This window comes from Cupressus sempervirens, chromosome 10 (genome assembly GCF_028749045.1).
Source record: "Cupressus sempervirens isolate cs-2001-9-10 chromosome 10, ASM2874904v1, whole genome shotgun sequence".
Classification (NCBI taxonomy): domain Eukaryota; kingdom Viridiplantae; phylum Streptophyta; class Pinopsida; order Cupressales; family Cupressaceae; genus Cupressus; species Cupressus sempervirens.
Window position 1 is genome coordinate 966,911,959 of NC_143127.1, and position 25,151 is coordinate 966,937,109.

Below are 25,151 nucleotides of genomic sequence, written 5' to 3' on the forward strand. Positions count from 1 at the left end.
TACACAAGCTGAAATTTAGTTCTGATTGCCATACAATTACACAAGCATTTTACATCTTGATTCAATTCATGCATATTGAGAACATATTTCATTCAAAGCAAAAAGAATAGCATAAATGTTCTTTGTATTAAACATCAAGATATACAACTGATATTTCCAAAGTTGTAATGAAATGAAAAGCTGAATGTACATGTTTTCTCACACAAGCTGTTAGATTAGCTTTCAATGCAAAGAATGATCCTATCCTATTCTAGTGAAAGTACATAAAGAAATGAAATGAAATAGCACAAGGGTCATAGGGAGCCAGTTGTTGCCTAGTTATGACTGGCTGTTGTATGCTTGTATTCCGGTTCGATTGTCGCTCCAGCTCTATGAATTCCAGAATCCTGCAAGAGAAGAATGAGTTAGATCATTTCGATCTAAGCAATGCCAAGTCACCTCCCCTCCGATGCAAAAGCATTTCATTCATGTTGTACTTGCCTAGAACTGGAAAAGGTATCATTAATGAAGAAACAGAAAAATTGCAATGCACAGAGAAACTATATGCAATTCAACAAGTAAGGTCAGAGCAGCAGCATTTTGTACCAGTTTTTACAGAAAGGAAATTTAAAAGCTTTCAGTTATAACAATTGATAATAGCTGTGGTTCAAAATATCTCTCAGAGTCAAACATAGCCACACAAACGTTACAAGATTTCTGCTCAAAATTGATATGCTGGAAGTTATTGTTATATTACAAGTCTGAATCTAGAGAGATCTATAACTAAAAGCTTCTAAGTGAAATACTGAAACTGTTAAATAAAAGCAATGAGTCAAGTGACAGAGAGTCATATTTTTTTGCAAATGGAAAAACTACAACATGTCAGCCAAGCACCAAGTTTCGAGCTACAATAACAATCAGATCCGACCAGGAAAAGGCTGAGAGCAGAACACGAACCAGTCATGGTAGCAAATTTAAAAATAATGAAACTCAGTTACAGTTTTAAAGATTTCTTCAATAAACAATAGAGGAGCATTTTGGAAGTCATGGTATGGATAAGGGTTACAGCAAATATCTATGCCAACTAAAAATGATATTGAGAAATATCAAGACTTTATACAGCAGACCAGCTACAGTATGCATTAGCCTGAACATTCCTCCAGTATGGAAACAAAAGACAAGGAGCGAAGTTTACATTCTAGTATCCACAGCCAGAAATGCTAAACAAAAGAGGAATATGAACCAGTATTAAGAAACAAGAAGCAGATGTAGGTTTTATGCTCAAAACCTTTGCAAATGGTGATATCTTTTAGGATATCCTAGCCATGGCAAAAAGGCTAATGCAATGGAGAAAATGGCAAATCAAATCCCAAGGAGAAAACAGAAAAAATGCAGTAGTAACAGCCAAGAAGAAGATAACTGCCATAGCATGAAAGACGTCAAAGACCACGTACAATAAGCAAGCACCCAGTATGATGATGCAAAGGAGAAGCAAATTCATGGCATATCAGAAGCACAAATTCTATTATGGGTTTCTCCAAATACAACCCAGCAATTAAAAATGGCAATAAGATTCCAAGCTAAATCATGTCATACTTCAAAATGCAAACCTCAGATTGAAGAAACGCGATTTCCAGAAGTAGGAAAGATAGAGAATGGCTAAAATATACAGCAGAATCTATCAAATACCATAAAATGTGTGAAGAAAACAACTTACAGCTTATGATTTGTAGCCAGTGTTTCATCAGCCATGATATGAGTTAGTGAATATGCTGTTGGGTTCCAATGAAGAAAAACTTTAGAACAAGTGCCAAAGAGAAATCAAAGAGAAGTCACAGCACTGAGAATATCAACAGCATCAAAATCTCCATAGCGGCAATAAGAAAAACAAGTTATGAATGCTTCTAGTAAGACTACAAGCTCAGAATCACGTCAAGCTTAAATGTGCAGACCCAGGAATCACTCACGCATCAGATGCAAGCAAAAAATACTTATTACCTTTCGGATTCAAATATCCAAGCTAGGAAAGAAAGAAATAAATCATGGCGGTTCAAAGTTCCAGCCACTCCAGTCACGACTCAAATAGTGACAAGCAAACGCCAGGAGGGTCATGCATTTCTTAAAGAAAGCTTCGACATTTTTCATGGTGATTGCAAAAAAAGCTTCTACAAACCCTGGCTGCAGTTGCTCCTCGAGCTCTTCCAAAAGATGCAATGTGAAATGAATAGACTTTTAGGGTTATGGTGTGAGTTAAGTCTTTGCCCCAAACTTGTTTCTATAGAGATTTGAAATCCGAGTATCACCATGGGATTAATTGTTATTTATTTCCCTTTTCCAAAGTTTTATATATGCCGTGGGGTAAGATAGGAATTTCAAAATTTTATGATAGAGCTAAGTGAGTGTAGCATTTTTTTCTCAATTTTGTAAAACAAAAGTAATAGATGATGTTTATAAATCATTTTAATAGTTTTGTTATTCCTAATGCTAATAAGAGGGAAATTTGAATTGTTCTTATGAATAATGAGTCAATTTGACATGTGCCTAAAGAGGGAAAGGAGGATAAATATTAGGTGAAGACTTAGTATTGCAAATCATTCTGAGTCATCAGGAGAGATTGTAGGGTTTAAGTGTAGGGTCGAATTTGGACTTTGACTGGGCAATTTAAAGGTCTTTATGATCAGTAGGAGCGTTTCATGGGCTGTTAGGAGTGAGTCATAGGTTCTTTAATGACTTAGTACAGTTTATCAGTTGTTTATCGCATAGGTTAATTAAGAATTGCACACAGATAATGAACACGAACTTGAACAGCAGAACACTTCTCTTTATTATTCGCATATGCCAGAATAGTACATTATGCTTTGATGGTCAGATATCATATTTACAATACTTCCCGAAGGGGTTATAAATACCTTCCGAAGAACTTTCCCGAAGGAGTCCGTCGGCCAGATACATTATGCCTGCTACAAGCTGTTTACCCGTCGGCCGATGCACAATTTCTACCGACGACATCATCCCCTCCAAAAGGAAATTGTGTATCGGCCGACGGGTCCCTTCGGAAAGGAAATTGTGTATCGGTCGACGAGTCCCTTCGGGAAAGTTCTTGTTATGTAGCCGACGGTAAATAGTTTGTAGTAGACATGATGTATCTGGCTGACGGATACCTTCGGGAAGGTTCGTCGGAAAGTATTTATAACCCCTTCGGGAAGCATTGTAATCATCATATGAGATCTGATCATCAAAGTATAATGTACTGTGGGCATATGCGAGTAATAATAAGAGTTCTGCTGTTTGCTGTTCATGTTCGTATTCATTGTCTGTTTCTTAATTAATCCATGCAGTAAACATTTGGCGCCGTTGCCCAATGGACCTGGTACGTAGGGAGGCGGATATGAATTAAATGCCGAATCAGTTGAACAAAGATAAGAATAAGCTGAAGGAAAAAGATGACATACGCGTTGCGCAGGAAAATTTAATTTTGGCTCAGTAGACAGAGCGCCAAAGGAGATTCTAGAAGATTGCCGACGGGAACAGGAGTGCTGAAGGATTTTTGAAGGAGACTCGACAACGGCTTGAGTTGGTGGAAGAAGCGAGGGAGGAGTTTCTAAACCTGCATACGCCACGAGAAGAGAATCCTGACGAAAGGAGATCGACTCGCACGGCTCGGAGTGCCGAAGGAGCACGAGCATGGAGTGACCTCTTCGTCCGAGATATACTTTCGGAACGGACAGCTTCGGTTGACGAACCCCTTTCTTCACCAAACACCGTAGGAGTCGAAAACAGCGTGGGTGTTGAAAATAGCACGGAAGCCAAAAACAGCGTGGGTGTGTGGAACAGTGCGGGTGTGCAGAACAGCGCGGGTGTCCACAACAGCGCCGGTGTTGGAAACAGCGCAGGTGTGCAGAACACCGTGGGTGTTCAAAACAACACGGGAGCTCAGAACAGTGCAGGTACACAACAAAACCCTCAACATACAGTGATAATGGCAGGTCCAAAGGAAAAATTGCCTAAATTTGATGGTGATGAAGCAGCTGATCCCATTCGACATTGTAAAACATGTGAAACGATCTAGACGGCAAATGGCATAACAGATGCAAACGAATGGATCCGACAATTTCCCGCTACCCTACGGGGTGTTCCGATTGATTGGTTTACTGATGCTGATCCACAAAAATTAAATGGTTGGGATAACATTAAGGAGTTCATTGCAGAATTTCAACTTTTGCGCAATGATAATGAAATTGTAGCAGAGATATTCAATACCAAGCAAAAGAAGAATGAAACAGTACGGGTCTTCGCCAGGAGATTGAAGGACTTAATCAGTAAAATGGAGAATAAGCCGACAGATGGACTCCAGAAAAGATGGTTCATTGAAGGCCTTCACCCGAAGCTGCGGAAAAAGATGAAGATCGTGCCACCATCAACATATGAGGAAGCGTACAATCGGGCAATGAACCTCGAAAGTGACCAGAAGACAAAGAAGAAGAAGAAGAACAGCTCGTCCGATTCAGACGACGATGCATCTTTAGGAGAGGATAGCAATGATGACAAGGGAAGCAACAGGAAGGTCCGTGCCCTCCAAAAGGATATGATGCGGATGATGAAGGAATTCAAAAACATGAACAAGGAAACTGAGGGCAATGACCTATGGTGCACGGAATGTAAGAAAGAAGGCCATACGAAGGGACCCGTCGGCCGATACACAATTTCCTTTCCGAAGGGACTTGTCGGCCGATACACAATTTCCTTTCCGAAGGGACCCGTTGGTCAATACACAATTTCTACCGATGACATCATTTGATACTCATTCTGAGCATTCTTGATTTTTCGACGTTTTCTTTTTTATTTTTATTTTTAAGAAAACCTCCTACTACCCTCTGCCATGTTACGCCAATTCCTTATGCAATAGCCTGGAATGCCATTCAAAATCTAAATGCAATAACAGGTAGAAGCCGTACGCCATATTTATCATTTATGCAAAACCCGTACAACATATTATACTGAAAATCCGTACGATGGCTGTTTAAAAAATTTGCACTGAGACTCGAATTCCGTACAACAAACAACATAGAAATGGGAAAATCCGTACGACAAGCTTTTTAACAAAGCCGTATGGTAACTCAACCTCCAAAATCCGTACGGTGACAGGGACTCAAAAGCCGTACGGTGACTGCATAAAACCCGTACATAGCCTGCCTAAAATCCGTACACTGCATCTTCATTAGAAATCCGTACATTGTTAAATCATTAGAAATCCGTACACTGCATCTTCATTAGAAATCCGTACATTGTTAAATCATTAGAAATCCGTACACTGCATCTTCATTAGAAATCCGTACATTGTTAAATCATTAGAAATCCGTACACTGTCTCCACAATCCGTACGGCAGCTATGAAAATATCCGTGCGGGAACTGTCTCCAAAATCCGTACGGTGTCTGCCCACTAAAAAACCGTACGGTAGCATTTAAAAACCGTACACTGCTTTCTTATTATAAAATCTGTACAGTGAACCATTAAATTCCGTACGCAACCTCCAAAAATCGTACGGTGAGCAGGTTAAGAATCCGTATGGTGCTTCAGAGTTTAATTTCAAACCGTACAGCAGCTCCCAACTAAAAACCGTACAACTCAAAAACAAAGTGAAAACCGTACGGTGAACAAACAAAATCCTTACAGTACTTTTTTACATTTTTCATTTTTTTTTTATTAAATTTTTTTTTTTTTTTTTGGAAAATCTCACTTCTGGAACAATTATGTACAATATTTACATATATACAATACTTACAGTCTTCTCTTAGTTGTTCGTCCACGGGGGTGCATTGCTTCTTACATAGTGGACATTCAACTTCGATCGATTCACTGCATCGGCCACTTCATTTCCATCTACTGTCGATAACTTCATTGCTCCATTATCACCAACTTCCCGTATCTTGTACGGCCCGACCCATTTAATTTTGAACTTGCCTGGTTTGATCTCATTCCAGTCGTCGTACTTCAACACCCACTGTCCGAGTTGAAACCTACTACGCTTGTTCCGTGTCATCTCCATATCGCTCAGTTTGTTCCGGAAGCTCGCTACCATGGACTCCATGAGCTGCCCCTTCTGTCCGTCAATAACACATTCACTTTGTACTGCTACAACTTTTATTGAACCCTTCCTCTTTGTTGCCTGTGCAGACCGTATCATGTGTCTTCCTTGCTGCCGGTACCTTTCTGCTATATCTGTGGTTCGACGTAATACTTTCTTCCTGTGCAGTCGTACAGTAGAATCTTTCCTTCTTTTGGATTCGTACTGTATGTTCTGTCCTTCAGCTTCAGTCATATCTGCATTTCCTTCTTCGGCTTCTCTGTGTTGCTTCGAACATTCATTTCCTCCTTTGACTTCTCAATGTTCCTTTAGACATTCATTTCCTCCGTCGGCTTCTCTATGTTCCTTCGGACATTCATTTCCTCCTTCGGCTTCTCTGTGTTCCTTGAGACATTCATTTCCTCCTTCGGCTTCTCTGTGTTCCTTCGGACATTCATTTCCTTCTTTCTTACCTTCGTCGATCCTTAGCATATTACAACTTGGAAAGAGCTCATAATCCTCTATCTGCCAATGGTAAAGACCATTTACTGAATCCAAATCGTCATCTCCTTCCAATCGTAAGACTCCCTCCTGATCAAGTTCCATACTCTGCCTCCTCTCATCCTCTTCTCCTTCGGAATCCGACGATAGAGCTTCTTCTCCAACCATCTGAGTGTGTAGATCGATGATATACTTCTGGCCTTTGCTTTCGAGTGATAAAGTATTTTTCTTCCAATCGTGCTTTGACTTGGCTTGTATTAGCCACCCTCGGCCCAGAATGGCATCATATCCTCTTCGCTTCAGTGGGATCACGACAAAGTCCAACAGGAACAGTTGTGTTCCAATCGTCACTGGTTGTGTTGTCAGGACTCCCAATGGCTTGATTCCATGTTGATCGGCTGTTAACAACTGAAAGGTAGGTGGCCACAATGTTGGCTGTCCCAACTTTTTCTAGGTATCCTCTGGCAGCACATTGACACCAGACCCTCAGTCCATGATCGTGTCCATTAGTACAGTCCCGAGAATGCCCATTTCAACAACCGTTGGATAGCGTTCGGATGAAAGAGGTAACAACATCGGATCTTCTGCACTTGCGTCACTTTCCTTCTCCTTTTTGTCCGCTGCACTTGCTCCACTTTCCTGCTTCCTTCCATGTTCTCTTGGTAGTTGAGCAGCGGGAACGATGTTTGTGAGTGCTGATCGGAGCTGAGGCATAGTGAGCAACAGATCACTTATCCTGACGGGTATCTCGGCTTGCAATATTTTTCGTACAATGTTATGTTCTGCGCAATTCCGTATGGAGGTACTCGGCGTGTCCTTCAGGTGTGTCGTTTCTGCCTGTGTTGCTTTCTGGATCTCTGCCCGCGCTTCCTCCAATCTCTTTTTTTCTTCTGCTGGGTCGGGGTACACTTTCGCTTGCTTTCGAGTGATTGCCAGAACTTCTTCCTCATCCATCCCAATAGTAATCAAGTTTACTCCGGACTTTGGGCACCTAGCATCTTCATGATCACCAGGTCCACACCATCTGCATAACAACTTCGGTGTGTTCGCCATGGTACAGACTCGGGCGAAGTGACCCCACAGATTGCATGCGCGGCATTGAACTATCGGCCGACCATTTGCATCATACTGAATTCGACTCCTTCTGCCATTATTGTTGTTGCCGGTATTGTTGTTGTTTTGACTGTGTCGGTTGTTTCTATATCCACCCGATGTGGCACCTTCCATACTGGTGTTCCCATTCCTTCCTGACAAGGATGCCTCCTGTGACAAGAACACTTGCTGCGGTGTCCTTGTTTTTAAATTGAAAGGGCATTCCTTTACCGAGTGTCCGAGGATCTGGCAGATTTCACAAAATTGATCTTTCGAGCAGGATCCCTTCGTATGGCCTTCTTTCTTACACTTTGTGCACCATAGGTCATTACCTTTAGTCTCCTTGTTCATGTTTTTGAATTCCTTCATCATCCGCATCATATCCTTTTGGAGGGCACGGACCTTCCTGTTGCTTCCCTCGTCATCGCTGCTATCCTCTCCTGAAGATGCACCGTCGTCTGAATCGGACGAGCTGTTCTTCTTCTTCTTCTTTGTCTTCTGGTCACTTTCGAGGTTCATTGCCCGATTGTACGCTTCCTCATATGTTGATGGTGGCACGATCTTCATCTTTTTCCGCAGCTTCAGGTGAAGGCCTTCAATGAACCATCTTTTCTGGAGTCCATCAGTCGGCTTAATCTCCATTTTACTGATTAAGTCCTTCAATCTCCTGGCAAAGACCCGTACTGTTTCATTCTTCTTTTGCTTGGTATTGAATATCTCTGCTACAATTTCATTATCATCACGCAAAAGTTGAAATTCCGCGATGAACTCCTTCGTAATATTATTCCAACTATTTAATTTCTGTGGATCAGCATCAGTAAACCAATCAATCGCAACACCTCGTAGGGTAGCAGGAAATTGTCGGATCGATTCGTTTGTATCTGTTATGCCATTTGCCCTCCAGATCGTTTCACATGTTTTACAATGTCGAATGGGATCAACTACTTCATCACCATCAAATTTAGGCAATTTTTCCTTCGGACCTGCCATTATCACTGTATGTCAAGGGTTTTGTTGTGTACCTGCGCTATTCTGAGCTCCCGGTTGTTTTGAACACCCGCACTGTTCTGCACACCTGCGCTGTTGTGGACACCCGCGCTATTCTGCACACCCGCATTGTTCCGCAAACCCGCGCTGTTTTCTACACTCGCGCTATTTTCGGCTTTCGCGCTGTTTTTGACTCCTACGGTATTTGGTGAAGAAGGTGGTTCGTCAACCGAAGCTGTCCGTTCCGGAAGTATATCTCGGACAAAGAGGTCACTCCACGCTCGTGCTCCTTCGGCACTCTGAGCCGTGCGAGTCGATCTCCTTCCGTCAGGATTCTCTTCCTGTGGCATATGCAGGTTTAGAAACTCCTCCCTCGCTTCTTCCACCAACTCAAGTCGTCGAGTCTCCTTCAACAATCCTTCAGCTCTCCTGTTCCTATCGGCAATCTTCTGGAATCTCCTTCGCCGCTCTGTCTACTGAGCCAAAATTAAATTTTCCTATGCAACGCGTATGTCATCTTTTTCCTTCAGCTTATTCTTATCTTTGTTCAACTGATTCGGCATTTAATTCATATCCGCCTGCCTGCGTACCAGGTCCATCGGGCAACGGCGCCAAATGTTTACTGCATGGATTAATTAAGAAACAGACAATGAATACGAACATGAACAGCAAATAGCAGAACTCTTATTATTACTCACATATGCCCACAGTACATTAGACTTTGATGATCAGATCTCATATGATGATTACAATGCTTCTCGAAGGGGTTATAAATACTTTCCGACGAACCTTCCCAAAGGTATTCGTCGGCCAGATACATCATGTCCGCTACAAACTATTTACCATCGGCTACATAACAAGAACTTTCCCGAAGGGACCTGTCGGCTGATACACAATTTCCTTTCCGCTACAAACTATTTACCATCGGCTACATAACAAGAACTTTCCCGAAGGGACCTTTCGGCTAATACACAATTTCCTTTCCGAAGGGACCCGTCGGCCGATACACAATTTCCTTTCCGAAGGGACCCGTCGGTCGATACACAATTTCCTTTCCGAAGGGACCCCTTAGCCGATACACAATTTCCTTTCCGAAGGGACCCGTCGGCCGATACACAATTTCCTTTCCGAAGGGACCCGTCAGTCGATACACAATTTCTACCGTGACATCAGTTAATTGTCATCATTTTTTATGTTTATTGACTCCCCTTTTGGGGCATTTTTCCATGATTTCGACCTGAGGTGGTTCCTCATCTTTAGGGACATTTATTGGTCAGTGAGGGAGATTTTTCATATATTCTATCACTTGTACTTGAAGAGATATTCAGTATTGAGTAGAGAGCTTTGGTTACTGTTCACCGTGTCTTTAGTATTGTTTCAGATTGGAAATGTATTTTCAGAAACTTGAAGGAATATATTGAGCATTGGAGATCTATTTTTGGTGTCATGTCTTTGTATGCAGATTAATGGTTGATATTTCTTATAGTGTTATCATGAAACCTTAAGGATTTGTCTTGTTAGGCACCTTTTCGTGACTGTTATTGTTCTATGCAGATCAAAAATTGTACCAATTTATTGAATGTGTTAAATGTGACTAAGCTCCTTTTACTACCTTCATGTATTTGGTCTTCTTTTGAAATACTTATGTGCAGATCAATGTGTTAGAAATTGTATTAGTTTATTGATTGTTTAAACTTTTCAGCTTGTGTTCAAGGAAATACTATTTTTATCACAATCGTTTTGGTGTATCACCATTTTACCTAGGCATTTGTTTATTATCAGTCTTTCTTATTCCTTTTCCTCACAAGTTTTTTTCTAGTCACCTATTATCAAGTGATATACTGCAAAATCCAATAGGAACCGGCCTAGAACCCGAAGGTTCAGTCCTGTTTTGGGTCACCCACACCTTGGACTGATCCTATGTTCTCCAGAAATCTCTAGTATTTTGATGCAGAGATAGGGTGCAATTTTTGGAGTTAACAACTCCATTTTGATGCAAGTTTGAGGCTTTTTCTATATAGTTTTGTGATCAGAGGATGTTCTAACCTGTGGTAGGCATTGTGCTTTGTGTGGATCCATTTTAAATGTTTTGAAGTCCATTATTGATCTCTGGTTTTGCAAAATAGTGCTGACAGCACTTAGGAATAGTGTTCTTTTTACTAGTTTTTGACAAGAATTAATAGGATGGATGAACATTCCATGAATGACACTACTGATTCTTGTGGAATGACTCATCCTTGATTTGTACATACTGTTCTAACATTGACATGTGCAGATGAGAGTTTGTTTGGAGGTGATCACCCAAGAAGGAGGTGTTAAGGGAGAATGGAAAGGTAGGTATGGAGCAGCAGTAAAGAACCTGTCTGAAGGAGGAGCAGGTTTTATGTTTTGAGGTGTCTAGTTACACCCTATACAAGGTAAATCCACCTTTGTTTGATTCTAGAAGTATTGGGACAACACTTAATTAGAAAGCCCTAGTTTAAGAGGGTTTTGAGGAGCAATTTGGGGCTTTACTACTTGGAGGCATCCAAGGACCGAATTGATTGGATATTTGGTGGTTTGAAGTCATATGTAGGGACTTTTGAAAGTCTTGAAGGTAGGGAGTAAGTATTCCTTGTAGTGGATTTGGAAAATCACCTTATTTTATGCTTGTTGTTTGAGAACAGTCTGAAGAACTTGGGATTTGTCTGAAACAACCTTAGCTTGGCTTTGGATATGTTGTAGTATGGCCAAAAGGGTATCTGAAAACCTATAGAGTTTGGTTAGTACTTTGGAAAAGTTGAGAGAAATCTAAGCTTCTTTTTCGCTGGAGACCCAAAAGGGGCAACTAGGCCTAGAAGGCAGTTTGAAGAGATTCAAGTGTTAGATGATGCTTGTGGACCTAAAATGTGTTGAAACCCTTTAAATCCACCTTGTTTTAGCCTAAGTCAATCATCCTAACCATCTAGAAAGTCTTGGAGTCATTTGAGTACTATTTTGCCTTATAGAGGGTGTTTACCGTATGGATTAATTAAGCAACGCACACAGGAAATAGACACCAACACCGAACAGCAAATGGCAGAACTCTTATTATTATTCGCATATACCAACAGTACATTATGCTTCGATGATAAGATATGATATCATTACAATGCTTCCCGAAGGGGTTATAAATACTTTCCAACGAACCTTCCCGAAGGTATCCGTCGGCTAGATACATCATCCGCTACAAACTATTTACCGTCGGCTACATAACAAGAACTTTTACCGAAAGGACCCATCGGCTGATACACAATTTCCTTTCCGAAGGGACCCATCAGCCGATAGACAATTTCCTTTCCGAAGGGACCCGTCGGCCGATACACAATTTCCTTTCCGAAGGGACCCATCGGCCGATACACAATTTCCTTTCCGAAGGTACCCGTTGGCCGATACACAATTTCCTTTCCGAAGGGACCTGTCGGCCGATACACAATTTCCTTTCCGAAGGGACCCGTCGGTCGATACACAATTTCTACCGATGACATTATCCCCCCCAAAAAGAAAAGTCGTCTCCTGACGACTACAGAACAAAACTCAAACAACTAATACAACAATATCACTTTCACATTCATCCCGTTGCATCTATAGCCTTTGCTAACACAATACTGACTCTTTAAGCTGACCTTGATAGCCACCTGTGCTGCTTTCTCTGCTTCCAACTCCTCAGTACCCTGAGCCAAGTGTCGCTGCACTGCCTGCAACTGGATGATCAGCTCCTCCCAAGCTCTCTACGCATCCACCAAGACAGCCTCACGGCCAACACCTACTCTCAATGCCTCTGGTACACAAATACTCCATGCCTGCAGTAGCTCTAAGTCTTCTCAACTGGTTAGACTCCCACGACTGATATCCGCAACGACTGGGGGTCTAGGGGACAATGCCCCTGGCGGGGTCGAGGGGCAGCGCCCCTCGCCGCCAAGACCAAATTAGCACTCTGAAACCCACACAAAACTGCACGGAACACACCATTTCTGTCATTTTCTGCCGATTCTACACTCTTTCTGGCAATCGCTAATGCTTCCCCTTCCCTATGGCATCATCTGATACTCATTCTGAGCATTCTTGATTTGTTGACGTTTTTTTTTTTTTTAGAAAACCTCCTGCCACCCTCTGCCATGTTACGCCAATTCCTTATGCAATAATCTGGAATGCCATTCAAAATCTGAATGCAATAACAGGTAGAAGCCGTATGCCATATTTATCATTTATGCAAAACCCGTACACCATATTATACTAAAAATCCATACATTGGCTGCTTCAGAAAATCCGTACGGTGACCATGTTGGAAAATTCGTACGATGGCTGTTTAAAAAATCCGCACTGAGACTTGAACTCCGTAAAACAAATAACATATAAATGGGAAAATCCGTACGGCAAGCTTTTTAACAAAGCCGTACAGCAACTCAACCTTCAAAATCCGTATGGTGACAGGGACTCAAAAGCCATACGGTGACTACATAAAACCCGTACATAGCCTCCTAAAATCCGTACACTGCATCTTCATTAGAAATCCTTACGTTGTCTCCACAATCTGTACGGCAGCTGTGAAAATATCCATATGAGAACTGTCTCTAAAATCCGTACGATATCTGCCCAATAAAAAAACTGTACGGTAGCATTTAAAAACTGTACACTGCTTTCTTATTATAAAATCCGTACAGTGAACCATTAAATTCCGTACACAACCTCCAAAAATTGTACGGTGAGTAGGTTAAGAATCCGTACGGTGCTTCATAATTTAATTTCAAACCGTACAACAGCTCCCAACTAAAAACTGTACAACTCAAAAACCAAGTGAAAACCGTACGGTGAACAAACAAAATCCGTACGGTACTTTTTTACATTTTTCATTTTTAAAATTTTTTTTTATTTTTTTATTTTTATTTTTTGGAAAATCTCACTTTTGGAACAATTATGTACAATATTTACATATATACAGTACTTACAGTCTTCTCTTAGTTGTTCGTCTACGGGGGTGCGTTGCTTCTTCCATGGTGGACATTCAACTTCGACCGATTCACTGCATCGGCCACTTTATTTTCATCTACTTTCGATAACTTCATCACTCCATTATCACCAACTTCCGGTATCTTGTACGGCCCGATCCATTTAATTTTGAACTTGCCTAGTTTGATCTCATTCCAGTCGTCGTACTTCAACACCCATTGTCCGAGTTGAAACCTACTACGCTTGTTCCGTGTCATCTCCATATCGCTCAGTTTGTTCCGGAAGCTCGCTACCATGGACTCCGTGAGCTGCCCCTTATGTCCGTCAACAACACATTCACTCTGTACTACTACAACTTTTATTGAACCCTTCCTCTTTGTTGCCTGTGCAGACCATATAGTGTGTCTTCCTTGCCGCCAGTACCTTTCTGCTATATCTGTGATTCGACGTAATACTTTCTTCCTGCGCAATCGTACAGTAGAATCTTTCCTTCTTTTGGGTTCGTACTGTATGTTCTGTCCTTCAGCTTCAGCCATATCTGCATTTCCTTCTTCGGCTTCTCTGTGTTGCTTCGAACATTCATTTCCTCCTTTGACTTCTCCATGTTCCTTTAGACATTCATTTCCTCTGTCGGCTTCTCTATGTTCCTTTGGACATTCATTTCCTTCTTTCTTACCTTCGTCGATCCTTAGCATATTACAACTTGGAAAGGGCTCGTAATCCTCTATCTGCCAATGGTAAAGACCATTTACTGAATCCAGATCGTCATCTCCTTCCAATCGTAAGATGCCCTCTTGATCGGGTTCCATACTCTGCCTCCTCTCATCCTCTTCTCCTTCGAAATCCGATGACAGAGCTTCTTCTCTAACCATCTGAGTATGTAGATCGATGATATACTTCCGGCCTTTGCTTTCGAGTGATAAAGTATTTTTCTTCCAATCGTGCTTTGCCTTGGCTTGTATCAGCCACCCCCGGCCCAGAATGGCATCATATCCTCTCCGCTTCAGTGGGATCACGACAAAGTCCAACAGGAACGGTTGTGTTCCAATCGTCACTGGTTGTGCTGTCAGGACTCCCAATGGCTTGATTCCATGTTGATCGGCTGTTAACAATTGAAAGGTAGGTGGCCACAATGTTGGCTGTCCCAATTTTTTCCAAGTATCCTCTGGCAGCACATTGACACCAGACCCTCTGTCCACGATCGTGTCCATTAGTACAGTCCCGAGAATTCCCATTTCGACGACTGCCGGATGGCCTCCGGATGAGAGGGCTAACAACATCGGATCTTCTGCACTTCCGCCACTCTCCTTCTCCTTTTTGTCCGCTGTACTTGCTCCACTTTCTTGCTCCCTTCCATGTTCTCCTGGTAGTTTAGGAACGGGAACGATGTTTGTGAGTGCCGATCGGAGCTGAGGCATAGTGAGCAACAGATCACTTATCCTGACAGGTATCTCGGCTTGCAAAATTTGCCGTACAATGTTCTGTTCTGCGTAGTTCCGTACGGAAGTACTCGGCATGTCCTTCAGTCGTGCCGTTTCTGCCTGGGTTGCTTTTTGGATCTCTACCCGTGCTTCCTCCAGTCTCTTCTTTTCTTCCGTCGGGTTGGGGTACACTTTCGCTTGCTGCCGTGTGATGGCCAAAATCTCTTCTTCGTCCGTCCCGACGGTGATCAAGTTTACTCCCGACTTCAGACACTTAGAATCTTCATGATCACCAGGTCCACACCATCTGCATAACAACTTCGGTTTGTTCACCGTTGTACACTCTCGGGCGAAGTGACCCCACAGATTGCATGCGCGGCATTGAACAATCGGTCGACCATTCGCATCATACTGAATTCGACTCCTTCCGCTTGTATTGTTGTTGCTGCTATTGTTGTTATTTTGACCATGCCGGTTGTTTCTGTATCCGCCTAATGTGGCTCCTTCCGTACTGGTGTTCCCATTCGCTCCTGACGGGGATGCCTCCTGTGTCAGGAACACTTGCTGCGGTGTCCTTGTTTTTAAATTGAAAGGGCATTCCTTTACCGAGTGTCCCAGGATCTGGCAGATTTCACAAAATTGATCTTTTGGGCAAGATCCCTTCGTATGGCCTTCTTTCTTACACTCTGTGCACCATAGGTCATTACCCTTAGTCTCCTTGTTCATGTTTTTGAATTCCTTCATCATCCGCATCATATCCTTCTGGAGGGCACGGACCTTCCTGTTGCTTCCCTCATCATTGCTGCTATCCTCTCCTGGAGATGCATCGTCATCTGAATCGGACGAGTTGTTGTTGTTCTTCTTCTTTGTCTTCTAGTCACTTTCGAGGTTCATTGCCCGATTGTACGCTTCATCGTATGTCGATGGTGGCACGATCTTCATCTTTTTCCGCAACTTTGGGTGAAGGCCTTCAATGAACCATCTTTTCTTGAGCCCATCTATCGGCTTATTCTCCATTTTACTGATTAAGTCCTTCAACCTCCTGGCGAAGACCTGTACTGTTTCATTCTTCTTTAGTTTGGTATTGAATATCTCGGCTACAATTTCATTATCATCATGCAAAAGTTGAAATTCCGCGATAAACTCCTTCTTAATATTATCCCAACTATTTAATTTCTGTGGATCAACATCAGTAAACCAATCAATCGCAACATCCCGTAGGGTAGCAGGAAATTGTCGGATCCATTCGTTTGTATCTGTTATGCCATTTTCCCTCCAAATCGTTTCACATGTTTTACAATGTCGAATGGGATCAACTACTTCATCACCATCAAATTTAGGCAATTTTTCCTTCGGACCTGCCATTATCACTGTATGTCGAGGGTTTTGTTGTGTACCTGTGCTGTTTTTCACTCCCACACTGTTTTGAGCACCCGCGCTGTTCTGAGGTCCCGCGCTGTTCTGCACACTCGCGCTGTTTTCTACACCCGTGTTGTTTTCAACACCCGCATTGTTTTCTGCTTCTGCACTGTTTTCAACACCCGCGCTGTTTGGTGAAGAAGAGGGTTCATCAACCGAAGCTATTCGTCCCGAAAGTATATCTCGGATGAAGAGGTCACTCTACACTCGTGCTCCTTCGGCACTCCGAGCCGTGCGAGTCGATCTCCTTCTGTCAGGATTCTCTTCCCGTGGTGTATGCAGGTTCAGAAACTCCTCCCTCGCTTCTTCCACCAAATCAAGCTGTTGTCGAGTCTCCTTCAACAATCCTTCCGCGCTCTTGTTTCCGTCAGAAATCTTCTGAAACCTCCTTCGACGCTCTATCTGCTGAGGGAGAATTAAATTTTCCTGCGCAACGCATATGTCATCTTTTTCCTTCAGCTTACTCTTATCTTTGTTCAATTGATTCGGCATTTAATTCATATCCGCCTGCTTATGTGCCAGATCCATCTGGCAACGGCGCCAAATGTTTACCGTATGGATTAATTAAGCAACGCACACAGGAAATAGACACGAACACTGAACAGCAAATGGCAGAACTCTTATTATTATTCGCATATACCAACAGTACATTATGCTTCGATGATAAGATATGATATCATTACAATGCTTCCCGAAGGGGTTATAAATACTTTCCGACGAACCTTCCCGAAGGTATCCGTCGGCCAGATACATCATGTCTGCTACGAACTATTTACCGTCGGCTACATAACAAGAGCTTTTACCGAAGGGACCCGTCGGCCGATACACAATTTCCTTTCCGAAGGGACCTGTCGGCTGATACACAATTTCCTTTCCGAAGGGACCCGTTGGTCGATACACAATTTCTACCGATGACAAAGGGTTTGGGGAACCTTGTATTTCGCTTATAGGTATAAGTGGGTTTGACTTAGTTTTGATTCTCACCAGCCTTACCTTTGCATCACATTCTCTGGAGTGACACTGCTATTGGACCTTCATTTGAGATTTTCTTGAGCACCATCTTCTTCCCTTGATGTTCAAACCTCATCTCCAACTTTTGCAAAATGAAAAATTCTGCAAATGACAACATCCAAGCATAGTTACACCACCCTAGTGAATGGGGAGACGACGGAACGGGGGGACAAGTTTCTAGGATGGGGGGACAGAGGGGCCTTAATTTGGGGACCAGGGGGGTTGTATTTACTATATATATGGTATTTAAAATGCTACATATGAAAAGATGTATTGCAATAGAAGATATAAAGATGTAAAAGATTGAATTCTTGAACATTGCATTGAATTGGAATATCAAGCATTGAACATAAATAGTCAAATCAGTAAATAGTCAACAATAGGGTGCCCCCCCATCCTCTATGAAGGTGGTAGAATTTGGTGGCACTATTGGGGATAGGGGAACTGAATCTCCAAGTCCCCGGTGTGCCTACATCTCCAAGATGTGAGGCAAAAAGTGGGGAAGGCATCCTTGTGTTACAATGCATCGAAGTCATATCTAGGACGACATCATTATCTACTACAAAGAATTCATCCCTCACTCATAGTCACCAAGTTACATGCTCAAATTTGTGATCTTGATGTACAATATAGCTTCTATGTTCTAACCTCTAACAATGATTACTCTAAAGCCCTCGTGCTCCTCAATTTGCAATCCCTTCTTAGGCACAATCTCTCATCAATAAAACTATCATTTTTGTGTAGCTCCTATATCAATCGGTGCTGTCACTCTTCACCCCTATATCACACCCCTCACCTTGAATGTAATTGTCTTTTGAGCACTAGCGAGTTGGACATTCCCATTATTCGAAACAGACTGTTGTTCTGAAATTTCCAATGCATATTCATCAGCAAAAAGCTACTTTGATTGCTTAATCTTAGCTTTCGCACTGTACAATGAGTTTTGGAAATTTTTGTAGTTGATGTCAACTATGGAAATATTGTTGTAGGTATTAATATACAATGGTCCTCAAGAAAGCTCCTTGTATTATCTTTATAAATGAGCTTGATACAATTGGAACTGACTGGTTTGACATCACGAAGGATATCTGTAAACAGTTGCTTCTAGATTGTGGTCAATGAAATGAATATCAGTAAAGTCCAAGTTACCTGAGTTCAGGTGAGCAGCGATTAAAGGATTACAAGAAGCAGTTAACTGTTATTATCGAATCAATATGTATGTTTGAGATAGTGAACAACGATTATATTAGTGAAATAGAAGACAATGATAAAAGAGGATATCAACTCCAAAATATGGAAGATTTGATGGTTTTTGAGTTAGGTCTGAATTTCTTAGAAGGGAAAGAGGGAGAAATGATAGTGGAAGGTGGTGTAGTGTAACAAACTAGACTTGGATGCGGCGCTTTTATAAAAGATGTTTCATCATGATCAATATGCAATAGACACCCGTGGTCTGATTTTTTGCTTACTATGAATACAAACACGGGTTTATGAATGAAATACATTCAACAGTGCAAACATCTAAAAACTAATAACTGAGATGATTATATAATCAGCTACACAACAAATTCCACTACGAAACAACTATCTTGTTCAACCCCACTTGATAAGTTCTTGCAGATTACATAGAAATATGATCATTTAAATGAAACATTACATTGAAGGCCAATCATATGACATTCCCTTCAATCGCAGCCCCAACTTGTGCTAATGCAATACAATCTGTGCTAAGGATGCCCTAAGCATTGTCCCAGACTGAACACACAATGGCGTCCAAACCAAACTTAACTTCAGCACTCGAACAAACAAGGAAATCACCAAGATGCCCCATTATTATGTGTGATAGTGACAACTCTATATGTTGATAGCAAGAATGGTTTCCAATGATATATTTATGACTGTAGAATCAATAGTGGCAGCCAGCAAAGGAGTAGTCAGCTTCAGCGATGATGCAGACCCAGCTATGAATAACCTTTAGCAGCGATGGAGATCAGGCAATTAAATCTACTCATAACTCAACTACGTCCACTATGAATGATGGCTAGCTCTCAACCCTTATCTGCAAACTATAATGAACAAAAATAGGCTGTGAACTGCAATGTAACAGCATATAGACTGTGATTTTAGTTTTCAACCCACTGATCAAACCCTCTTCCATGTCATTTAAGCATATAAATGATCTTCATTTGCACAAATAATATTGTGAGTGCTGTAGATAGATTAATTGTCAAATTATTTATTGTTACAGTGTAGAGATTGTTAACAAAGGGGGATTTTGTCTTCCAAGCCTTTAAACTGTTAAGACTATAGCTACATTCGGATTGATTTAATCTTAACATACAATGTTGGAAATGTAGCTATAATCTTAACATAAACAACAACACACTGTAGTGAACCAGGAAAATATCCGAAATCTTCAATTAGACATGCCCCAACTCAACTTCTTCAAAGTCTTTTATAACCTTTTTAAATGGGTAGAGCTAAAAAAGCATCCGACTTCTATACCCAAGCTCTAGCTGTAGTCTTCCCTAATCTACCATAATTAGGAAGTGTCAACTTCCAGACCCTCTTTCGCAAGTCATATTTTTATGCTCTACCACCAGTATGTTGTGTATTCTTCATTTTTACATCCATAGAGTCCCTCAATGATATGGCTGCCTAGAACTGAGGACCTCCACTCTCCCAGTCTTGATGGAATTGATTCTCCAAGTCAGTTTTCTCTGATTCATTATAACCTGTACTGGTGCCATAGGTGGAAATGTAGGCATAAAAGGTTTAGAAGTAATAGCTCTAGAGTTCTGATTTGTATTACTTCCATGAATCAGATTCTCACCTTGGCCATTTTAACCTCTGTTGCCTCCATTGTTACCATTTTTTGCACCAATATTTTGTCCCATTTCTCAAGCCATCATTTGTGTTAACAAATGCAGTCTCTCATCCTGTTGTTGTGCTCTCTGCCCTCTAATCAAGGTATCCACTAGGTTCAAAACCTCTCTTTACCCTGATTTCTGACTCCCATGTTTTTTGTAGCTTGTTCCTTTTTTGATCTTTTCTTTTATATTACTCTTTGTTCTTCTACAACCAATTTTTCCTTTGTGAGCTATAGTGGTGTGTAGAAGGTGGTTGTTCAAACCCTGACATGTCACAATTTTTCCATTTTGTACTCTCCAGGATGGCATAATGGACTAGTCTGATACCACTAACTATGCACGCTTATATCCCCTTGATTATTTTGTTTTCTTTGAGATTAAGAATGTTTGATAGAGAGAATAGAAATCGCTGATTTATACTACAACAAATACAATAATAGAGAATATAAAGGATAACTTCTAAAGCAGTCCAAAACTAAAAGTACAATACAAAGACAAAACAAAAGATACAAAAATGGATAAATCTTATAAAAAATGCAAATACAAGATAACCATTTGTTGGTAATGAAAATAAATGATTACAACATTAATAACCAACAAGTACAAATTCTAGAAACCCTAGGTTCTTCACCAAAATGCTCCAAATGGTACGACTGGGTCTAGAAGTATCAGTCAACAACTTTTGATCTTTGATGAATGCAGATATCAGCTCCTTAAACCACAATGGCTGCCCTAGAATTCTCATATTGACCCTCAAGAACTGATATGGTTGGCTGGAAATGGTATGGCCAGCAAGGCAGAAGATGCAACTGTTAGGAATAGAGGCCAGAAATTTAATAGTTGCATGCAAAAATAACAAATAATGCAAAGTAATAAATCACATAGAAGCCGCAAAGATTTAACATGGTTCACCCAATCTTGGGCTACGTCTACCAAATAGAAAGCCCAATATTATTATCCAATGATTTCAACTTGACTATAATCCGCAGCCTCTTGCAACCAAAAACCATTGCAAGAAGCTACTGAATTATAATGTTTAAAATCCCTAACCCTGAGCCATTTTAAATAAGACTGAGGTCGATTACAAAATTAGGGTTAGTATATATTGTCCAATAGAAAATAATTCCCAATGCCTTTTACAATAATAAAGTCATTTTTATTATAATGCTGCCTCTTGACCCCATCTTGGGGGTGTAGCTCCCAAATCCCTGTAAAAAAAAATGGGGGGAAACTATGCCAATGAAAGTGGGGAAAAAATAGCATCCGAGTCTAATCAGGATCCACAAAAACAGCAACTAGCAGAATTGAAGTTTAATTTTCAATCTTCTCCCAAGTTATTTGCAAATCTAATATCCAATAACTTCTACAAATTTGAAAATGTAAACTCCAATATGCCCCAATGTGACCTTTGAATAAAATGATTAAAATCACTACATTATTCTCCATACTGATTCTCAACAATGTTCAGATTTTTTAAAATATTTTGAAATGCATTCCAGTGGCAAAGTGGGAAGCACTAGGGTTTTAGAAGAGGGAGACTTTGCCAGTGTCAATGCTAAAGAAGATGGGGAAGACAATGAAGATACAATTGTTAATGATCAGGCCGCTCTTTTTGTGGTGATTTCTTTTTCCACTGCCCCTACATTTGTAGTTGTCAAGGGTGATGATAGGGAAGATGCGAATGTTTGGGGAAATGTTGCTTCGATTGGGGAAGGGTAGTGGCTGCTTTTTTGTTTGGTTGGGGATCCTTAAGGAGGGTTCCTTTCAAAGGCTGTGATTCTGTTTATGGTTGGTCATAAAATGATGCCCCTAGCCATTGCCATGTTGGTGGGTGATGTGTTGATTTGGGCTGCCTTCTTTTCTTTGTCTGGTACTAGATTGTTTAGTATGTGGGTTGTTGTGGTTTAAGAAATTTCCTTCCTTTCTGGTCGGTAATAGATTTATATTTAGTAATAAAAAATGATTTACATAAGATATATCTTCATCACATGTCTACCCAATAACATCTTCAAATGACATTCTTCTATAACTAAAACCAAAGGCCCTTCTCTAACACAACAACCTTCCCCCCAGTACAATATCCTTAAATACTACATTTAAACATTATCTAGTAACAAATCACTTTTAAGATTTACAATTTTTGTCTCTCTTTGTATGCGAGCAAAGAGTCATTTCAAAAGAGCCACCATTTTCTTTCCTACTCTTCCCACCTTTCACAGTACACCACCCATCTTCAACTTGGGAAGCTTTTTCTTGCCATAGAAAGTCACAATCAACATCATGCTGGGCCTTCTCTACATCCATGATATCTTGTTGTTATTGGCTCCTCCCCAACTCCCGATCATTCATTCATGTCCCCGCGAGAATTTTTCTTTCTTTACCTATTGGAGTGGCAACTCCCTTAAATTGAATCCCATCATCACAAACCATATCAATCATTTTGTCAATGCTTAATGTGGGATGCACCTCTTTCTCCTTAGGAGGTGACTACTTTTGATCGACAAAAATTGCTTGCGCTAAACTCTTTTGCAGTTCCACCTTCTTCTCCACCATGTAGTGCTGGGATGTAACATCCTTCCACCATGAAGTTGGAACGTGCACCCTTCCTTTGACACATTTAATAGCCATATGACCAGTTTGAAAGCACAATTTTTATTGGAATGGAATACTTTCATGATCTAAGGGTTGAGTCCAATTACCCTAAGAAGTTTTAATTAGAATCTTTGTAGGAAGCCCCTTAGTAATATCCATCTCCAGCAGGATTCAAGCAAAGGTTGAGTAGAGTAGGTTACAAAAGCCCTCATTCACCATGAGAAAGTCTCCAATAGCATCACCCAAAGATTCAAGGAAAGAATTAAACCACAAATGTAAAGGTAGATTAGGGAGTCCCACCCACAAAGGAATTTTATCAAAAAATTCATTATTCGGGTTGAAATCTAGGTGCCATGGCTTTAACTTCAAAGCAAATTTGTTCTCCCAATACCATTGGTAATCACACAAAACCTTTTTGTTTTCTTGTTCTTTTTCAAACACAGTAATAAAAAACCCTTTTGGTGCAAGGTAAATTTTCACACCCATCAAGGATTGGTTCCCAAAATTTTGTAATCTTTTTATAAAGATTGACCAGACTCTGCCAAAAGCCTCTAAAATGGCCAATCAACCCTAAATCTACGGAAATAACCAAGTTGTGATTTATCACGTGCAACTTTGCATCTAACACCACCAAACAAGCTTTGGCCATTGATACCAAGGTATTTTGGGCCAAAATTGAAGAAGTTTGTCTTGTTCGATACTTACGCTGCCCAGGAACCTCAACATCTCCATGTCACTGCAAATGTGCATTGCCCTCATGGGATGATTTCCTACCCAAAATTGTAGGACCACACATCGATACAACTGTTTGTTTCCCCTATTGCAAGGTTGTACAACCCATGTCTTTTTCTTGCACCATATGGGATAAATCTCTAGTCTCGAAACAGACTAAACTTGGTCATTGTAGTCTCCATTTCAAAGGCTCATAATCCTCCGTGACTGCCTGCAATGCCAAGTGTTGTCCATCACTTGAAACCGAATGACCTTGCACTTTCAAGCTACTAACCCCAGCCCCTTTCTTGTCTTAGGAACACCCACAGGAATTTTAGAGACCCTAGCTCCCTTTGGGAATCCACCACATTGGAGCGCCATTTTTTTTTCCTGTGTTCTTGAGTGTCTGCCTTTAGCTTCTTTGAGGACCTTGTTTTGGCTTTTCTCTTGAGTAGTTTTTATCTAGCCCTTTCCATGGGGAAGGGGTGGTGTTGGCCTTCTGTTGTCATGTGATGGAATTTTTCTCTTTGCTTTGGGGAATGGAGACTTTGTTGTTCAGTGATGCTAGGTTCTAGGAATTTTTCCTTGTAGTGGTTCTCCTAATATTGTTATGATTCCCTTTGTTGGAAACATTTTTGCTCTTTGGTGAGTGGAGATTAGTGATTGTACAAGGTGTGACAACATTCTCTGTTGGGCTCATGGTATCATTTTTGGTGTTTAGTAGATCCGCTTGGTGTGTTGGTATTTAATGAGTTTGGTCCTTGAACTGTTGCGTGTCTTTCTTGGTTTGGTTTTTAGATGTTGTGGGATTCCATTTGGAGGTTTTCGAGTTGTTCCGTGACAGATTTGGGGCTAGGTTTTGCTAGGTGTTCTCCACTCTGACCTATTCTGCGCATTGTCTCCTTTGAAGGGGTGGCTTATGGGGCATAGAGTGTATGCTTTGCAGTTTTGGAGCTATGCTTGGAGGAATACTTGTGCTCCCTATTTTAAGATCTTGGTTGGGAAGTCTCTTTTAGGATTCAAAGCTCTATTCATGTAGCCTTCTAGGACAAAGATGCTATGTCTGGCTCTTTCTAGGGATGGGAATGATGAATGTTAGGCTTAAGATGATACCTTGTTTGGTTTTGGCCTCTACATTCTCTTTGTTGCTTGGGTATTGTGGATGGGGCTTCTACTTTTCTATATGCTTAGCAAAAATCTTTCATTTGACTTCTCATTGAAGCCAAACTTGTTGGAGTAACATCATGTGAATGTGGTCTTAGTGGATTGATATTTATCTCTTAGGATGCCATTCTTGAGAGTTGTGATTTAGGAGTGAGTCGTGATGAAAGTTTCTAATTGTTTTGGTTTTCTTTTTGTCTTTTTGTTTGGATTGTCCATTCTAGCAAGGATAATGTTCTTGTATTCTTTTGTGTGGCCTTTTTGTTTGTTGATATTTTTCAAAGGATTGTTCTAGTCTATGGAGGATTGCAATAGGTTTTAGGGTTGTTCTTGTCCTTAATAATGTGGGTGGTGTTTCGTTGGACATGATGTG

The 25,151-nt window shown here is 41.0% G+C and overlaps 1 protein-coding gene and 1 long non-coding RNA gene across 2 annotated transcripts in view; one reads left to right on the forward strand and one right to left on the reverse strand.

Moving 5' to 3' along the window:
• LOC149537193 (uncharacterized) overlaps window positions 1-2,216 on the reverse strand; it is a 170,983-nt gene extending 168,767 nt beyond the window's left edge. The window contains exons 1-3 of the long non-coding RNA XR_016358044.1: window positions 1,978-2,216; window positions 1,697-1,751; window positions 315-386 (exon numbers count right to left, since the gene is read on the reverse strand). This is a non-coding gene — a long non-coding RNA (uncharacterized LOC149537193). The remainder of the gene's footprint in view (window positions 1-314; window positions 387-1,696; window positions 1,752-1,977) is intronic.
• LOC149537194 (uncharacterized) overlaps window positions 1-25,151 on the forward strand; it is a 218,253-nt gene that overhangs the window by 121,836 nt on the left and 71,266 nt on the right. The window lies entirely within an intron of this gene.